The sequence below is a fragment of the Trichomycterus rosablanca genome, chromosome 4 (genome assembly GCF_030014385.1).
Source record: "Trichomycterus rosablanca isolate fTriRos1 chromosome 4, fTriRos1.hap1, whole genome shotgun sequence".
Classification (NCBI taxonomy): Eukaryota; Metazoa; Chordata; class Actinopteri; order Siluriformes; family Trichomycteridae; genus Trichomycterus; species Trichomycterus rosablanca.
Window position 1 is genome coordinate 17,765,512 of NC_085991.1, and position 5,766 is coordinate 17,771,277.

A 5,766-nucleotide genomic window follows, 5' to 3' on the forward strand; every position below is an offset into this window, starting at 1 on the left:
GAACCATTCTGGAGGACCATGTGCATCCAATGGCGGTGCCGTGTATCAGGATGACAATGCACCAATACACACAGCAAGACTGGTGAAAGATTGGTTTGATGAACCTGAAAGTGAAGTTGAACATCTCCCATGGCCTGCACAGTCACGAGATCTAAATATTATTGAGCCACTTTGGGGTGTTTTGGAGAAGCGAGTCAGGAAACGTTTTCCTCCACCAGCATCACGTAGTGACCTGGCCACTATCCTGCAAGAAGAATGGCTTAAAATCCCTCTGACCACTGTGCACACTGTAAAAAAGGCTAGTTGAAATATAAGAAAAAAATACTTAATTCAAGCATAAAGTTAATCAATACTAGCCAAATTATCTGTCCATGCAGCAAGATAATTTTACTTGACAAGAATTCTCAAAATAAGTTTGTTCAAGTCTTGAAATTAGATTGCTCTGACCGGCTACCAAGAGCTTAAAATAAGTCAAAAATACTCATTTTTAGATAAAATTACTTGAAAACAGATTTGCTAGACCACAGTAACAAGTATAATATTCTGAATATGAGCAAATAATACTTATTTAGTTTTTGGAATTCTTAATATAGGTTTTCAAATTTAAGTGTAAAATACTTAGTACTAGGGTAGTATGACTACTTGAAACAAGTTGTCTCATCTTGAAACAGGTACTCTTAAAAACCACATTTGACTTGAAACTAGGTTTTAATCTTACATATTAATGTCTTACATATCTTACATATTAAATATTAAAACAGGAAACCCATAAGTAAATCACCACCAAAACAAGTGAAAATTCTGTCAACATTTGATCCCTTCCAACGAAAAACCGTACATGTGACATTTTTTGTAAAAATCACTTCGGCATGGCATGGCATTGTTTGATGTTCTTTATTTAATATTAAGGCAGTCGCTACAACATAGTCCGTTAATTAGGGTCATAATTTAAATTTTAAATAGTGCTCACGCGGAAAAACCGTTTATCTCCGCTGCCAAAAATGGACGGACAAGCAGTAGTACTAAGTGCGGCTGACGAAAATCGGTTAAATATAGGGAAAAAAAGAAAGCTGAAAATGAACACATGGAAAGACAAAGAAAGAAAGATGCTACGCAATGCAGGAAAACCATATATTAACAGAAAGGGCGAAGAAAAACCAGGGAAAAATCCACCGAAAGACGTAAGTGGAATAACCGTATAAGTACCTCATGAAGCTGAACAGCTAGAGGCTGGCGAATTTTTTACTCTACTTATAAAACTACTCTCACGTGGCAACATTAATATAACGTTATACATTGTGTTTACGCACAAACGATCAGCGTTTATCTGGATGTTACTTGTTTCTAACTTGTTGTAATGTATTATGCTCGCAAGGGCAAAGTGTGTGGGAGTGGCTGTAAGCGGCAGTGTGTCAGACTCACTGATACACGCAAGTTACAACTTTTCACGCTGTTTTACTCCAGTACATATGAGAAGCAGCAAGCTTTGATTCTCTCGGGCATGGAACAGGTGAGCCATGTAATTGCAATCTTTAATCAATGCTGACAACTTTGCATACATTGTTACTCCGTTGATGTTGTGCATAGGCTGTAAAGCAATGCTTTAGGAAATGAAAGTGAAAGTAAAGTAAACGTGAACAGTTACATTGTAAAAACTGTCTGGTTGTGTCGCTGTCCTGAAAAGAAGACATGGCATATTGCATTTAAAAGATTCAGGTGATCCTCAAACTAGTTTAGAATATGTATTTCTTTATAGTAATAGTAAGTATACCCTCAGTCTTGAACACCCCTGCCCTTCAGTCTTCCCTGCTTAAAACAACTTAACTCAGATAAAAGCTTGGTACTGATCTGGTCAGTTGAAGTGTGTTGGCACACAGAAAATAGTGCAGTACATGGGATTTCAGGTCCAGTGATCAGACCCCAAACTGACCTAAGATTAAAATGACGATTTACATAGTTTAATTTAAGAACAGCAATCATGCCATTAATGTAACATTAGTGCTGCCTGCATTCTAGCACCAAGTGAGGCGAAGACGCTCCAAGGAAAACAGTGAACACAGAAAACATCAGAGTTTTTTCTATTATATTCAGCAAGCAGGGCAGAGACTAAATGTTTGCAAAACAACATTCATGTCAGTGTATCAGCTGACAAACAGTCGCTTACAGGTATGTTAGACTATATAAGCTTTATATTGTTAATTTAATGTTCCTATTAGTAACAATAGGAATTTATATAGATATTATGTTCCTAGTTTATTGTTTGGACAGGTTATTCAGGAAAAGTTGCACAAATGTGAGTTAGGGCAAAATGAAGGACTTGAGTCAGACCAGGCTACTGAGGCTAGGTTTCCTTTAGAAGATGGACGAGGCAAACATAAGAATAGGTAATGCACCTTTCACTTGTTATTGTGAGTGTTATAATAAGTGAGTGTATACATTGTAGTGCGCAAAAAAGCTGGTACAGATGCAAAAGGGGCAGTCGTAGGCTTGGGGTTAAGGAACAAGCCTTGCGACCTGAAGGTCCCTGGTTCGATTCCTGGTCCCGCCAATTATACGGCTGAAGTGCCCTTGGCACCTAACCCCTACTGCTCCCCGGGTGCTGTGGACAGGCCTGCCCACCGCTCTGGGCACGTGTGCTCACTTCACTAGTGTATGTTTATATGTGTGTTTCACTGCATGGATGGGTTAAATGCTGAGGACAAATTCCTCTGTGTGTAAGCACAGTAGGCAAATAGATCACGAACAATCACTTTAAAATACATAGGCTGGTGGTGGCTCCATAATGGTATGGGGTTTGTTTAGCTGGCACCCTGGTACATCTACAAACATCTCTGACAGGTGAACACTATGTGTGCCTTTTTGATGAGTTACATCCGTTCATGTACTGCATTCATTCATATGGGTCTGGCCTTTTCCTAAAAGGACAATGTGCCGACAAACACATCTAGAACAGCAAATTATGGTTAGAGGAACATTTATCTGAGTTTGGGGTTTTGCCATTCCCACCTAAGGGATACCATGCAACGTGCTGTGGTGCAGAATTGTGGACTGTTCTGCAGAACGTATGGTGTTCATTGCCTACAGACTATTTTCACAAGCTTGTGGAGTCCATGTCCTGTGGGAGACCTCCCAAGTATTAGACTGGTGTACCCGTTTTTTTGCTACTTCACTGTGTATACTGAGTTGCCAGGTTATTATGTACCTTCCTTCTACGCTCTCTGGCCATTTTATCAGTTATTATTTGAGTGGGGTTTAGCTCCACCAATAACAACTCACCTTGCTGATGTACAGTTATAGCATGCTGCCCATTTGTTAATGTGTAGCCATCATCAAGCCCTCCATCAGAAACATAGAAATTTAAAAAGATAATAAATGTTCTGTCTAAATGTTCTGTCTAAATGTTCTGCCATATTTAATTTTTTATTTCTTATTTTTTCTCCAAATGCTAAAGTAAAGTAAAAGTAAGTAAATAGAAATGCTCTAAGATTTTCTGAAAATCGTCATGTCTCCTCTGTAGAAGAACATAAGAATATTTTGGCCAGGAGTGTTCAAACTTATGCATACAACTAAAATTCTAAAATCATCCTGAACCTAATGCATGTGTATAATATTGACCTTTAGGCCACATCGGATACAGTCTACAGTAAAACAAAGCATCAGTGAGCACATATTGTCTTTTCCAAGGCAGCAGAACCACTATTCGAGACTTCGGGGTGATGTTGAAAGGGAATATCTAAGTCCTGATCTGAATTTATTACGTATGTACAAATTGTATAAAGAGAAGAATTCCTTGTCTCCAGCTAAATTCTGGCTGTATCGTGACATTTTCAAGCAGCAGAACCTTACATTTGGCCAACCCAGAAGTGACACATGTTCAAGATGTGATGCTTTTTTTATGAAATTGTCGTCTGTATCATCCGAAGAGGAAAGGAAAAAAGTGTTAACTGAAAGTGAGCTGCACCATCGGAAAGCTGAGAAAGCCTACACCCAACTTCAGGCTGATACAGAGTGGGCTAAAGTAAACAGTAATTGCCATGTAATTTGTATTGATTTACAAGGTGTCATTTACACACCCAATCTGACCCATTCCAACATCTACTACCAGAGGCAGTTGGCAAATTACAACTTGTGTATCCAAGAACTTGGGACAGAAGAACCAGCAACCATGTGTGTGTGGCATGAGGGGATTGCACACAGAGGATCTGTTGAAGTTGCTAGCTGTGTTTATAAGTGGGTGCAGACAAATTTTACTCAACTGCCCATATCCAAGGAGCGCAAGCTTGTCATATATAGCGACAGGTGTTGTGGCCAAAACAACAACTGGAGGATGCTCAATTTAATGTCAATGCTCATATCACGGCGTTACTTTACTCAGATTGAACAGAAGTTCATGGTCTCTGGGCATTCTTTTCTTCCATGTGATCGTGCCTTCTCTGTAATTGAAAGAAGACGCAAAGTGTCTACACTTTATACACCCTCTGATGTCACTGAGATAATCAAACAAGCAAGAACACAAAACCCATTTAAAGTCATTGAGATGAAGTGTGATGATTTCAGGCTACTACCAGACTCTGTCCTTAAACGAACCACTGGACTACAGATCACCTCAGTGATGTGGTTCAAACTCACAGGTATCTGATAATGTAACTATGTGTTTCTATGTGTGTGTACTTCTGCCTTTAGAACATGTTTTATGCACAACATTAGCATTATTACACATAGTAATACTTTTTTTTTTAAATATATTATATATGTGGTAATATAATGTTATAATACTATCTAATATACCATTGTATATTATATTAACTTAATATCATGCACTACCACATATTATATTAGCATAGCCCTGTATACATGCCCACTATATTATATTTATTTATATTTCTACTATTATATTACACTATAATAGTTAATATATTAGTATATATTAGTTTATACTATTACTGTAACTATAACTATGCCTATTACATTATGCAGCACCTTACAATCTTTACATGTACGTACTACTATTGGGATTAGTCAGTCTCTGTTGCGTCGCTTGCAGGTAGTCCAGAATGCAGCAGCAAGGTTACTGACTAATACCAAGAAAAGAAACCATATTACACCAGTCCTTGCCTCACTACATTGGCTGCCTGTTCAGCACAGGATTCAGTTTAAAGTGCTTTTATTTGTTTTTAAAGCGCTTAATGGTCAAGCCCCGGCTTATCTCAGTGGTATGCTTTCTCCCGCAACCGCACAGCGCTCTTTAAGATCAGCCACTCAGAATTTGTTGACTGTTCCTAGGGCTCGTTTGAAACTAAAAGGTGATCGTGCATTTGCAGTTTATGCTCCGAGGCTATGGAACACTACCTCCTAATATTCGACAAGCACCTTCGGCCGCTGTTTTTAAATCACTCCTAAAAACATACCTTTATAAGCTGGCATTTGAACAGTGAGGAGCTGTGTTAATTTTAATTGTTTAGTCTATTTTTATCTGTTTTATTTTGTCTTTTACTCTGTATTTTTATTTGGTTCTTACTTTTTTAACATAATGTTGTGTTATGTATGCTTATTCGATGTACAGCACTTTGGTCAACGTAAGTTGTTTTAAGAGTGCTTTATAAATAAAATTTACTTACTTACTTACTTACTTACTGTCCTACTGTCCACCACTTATTTGCATATTTGCACTGCTATTTACTTTTCTGCATACTTGCACTATTTTTATGGTTATCAATCCAATTTCTCTACCGGTATTTATAGTTATATATAGTTATATCTATCTGT

The 5,766-nt window shown here is 37.9% G+C and overlaps 1 long non-coding RNA gene across 1 annotated transcript; it reads left to right on the forward strand.

Annotated features, from left to right (window-relative positions):
• Positions 1 to 1,422: 1,422 nt before the first annotated feature.
• On the forward strand, positions 1,423 to 2,308 carry LOC134311433 (uncharacterized). The gene is made up of 3 exons (XR_010011422.1): positions 1,423 to 1,510; positions 2,017 to 2,166; positions 2,269 to 2,308. It is a non-coding gene; the product is annotated as an uncharacterized LOC134311433 (long non-coding RNA).
• Positions 2,309 to 5,766: the final 3,458 nt, after the last annotated feature.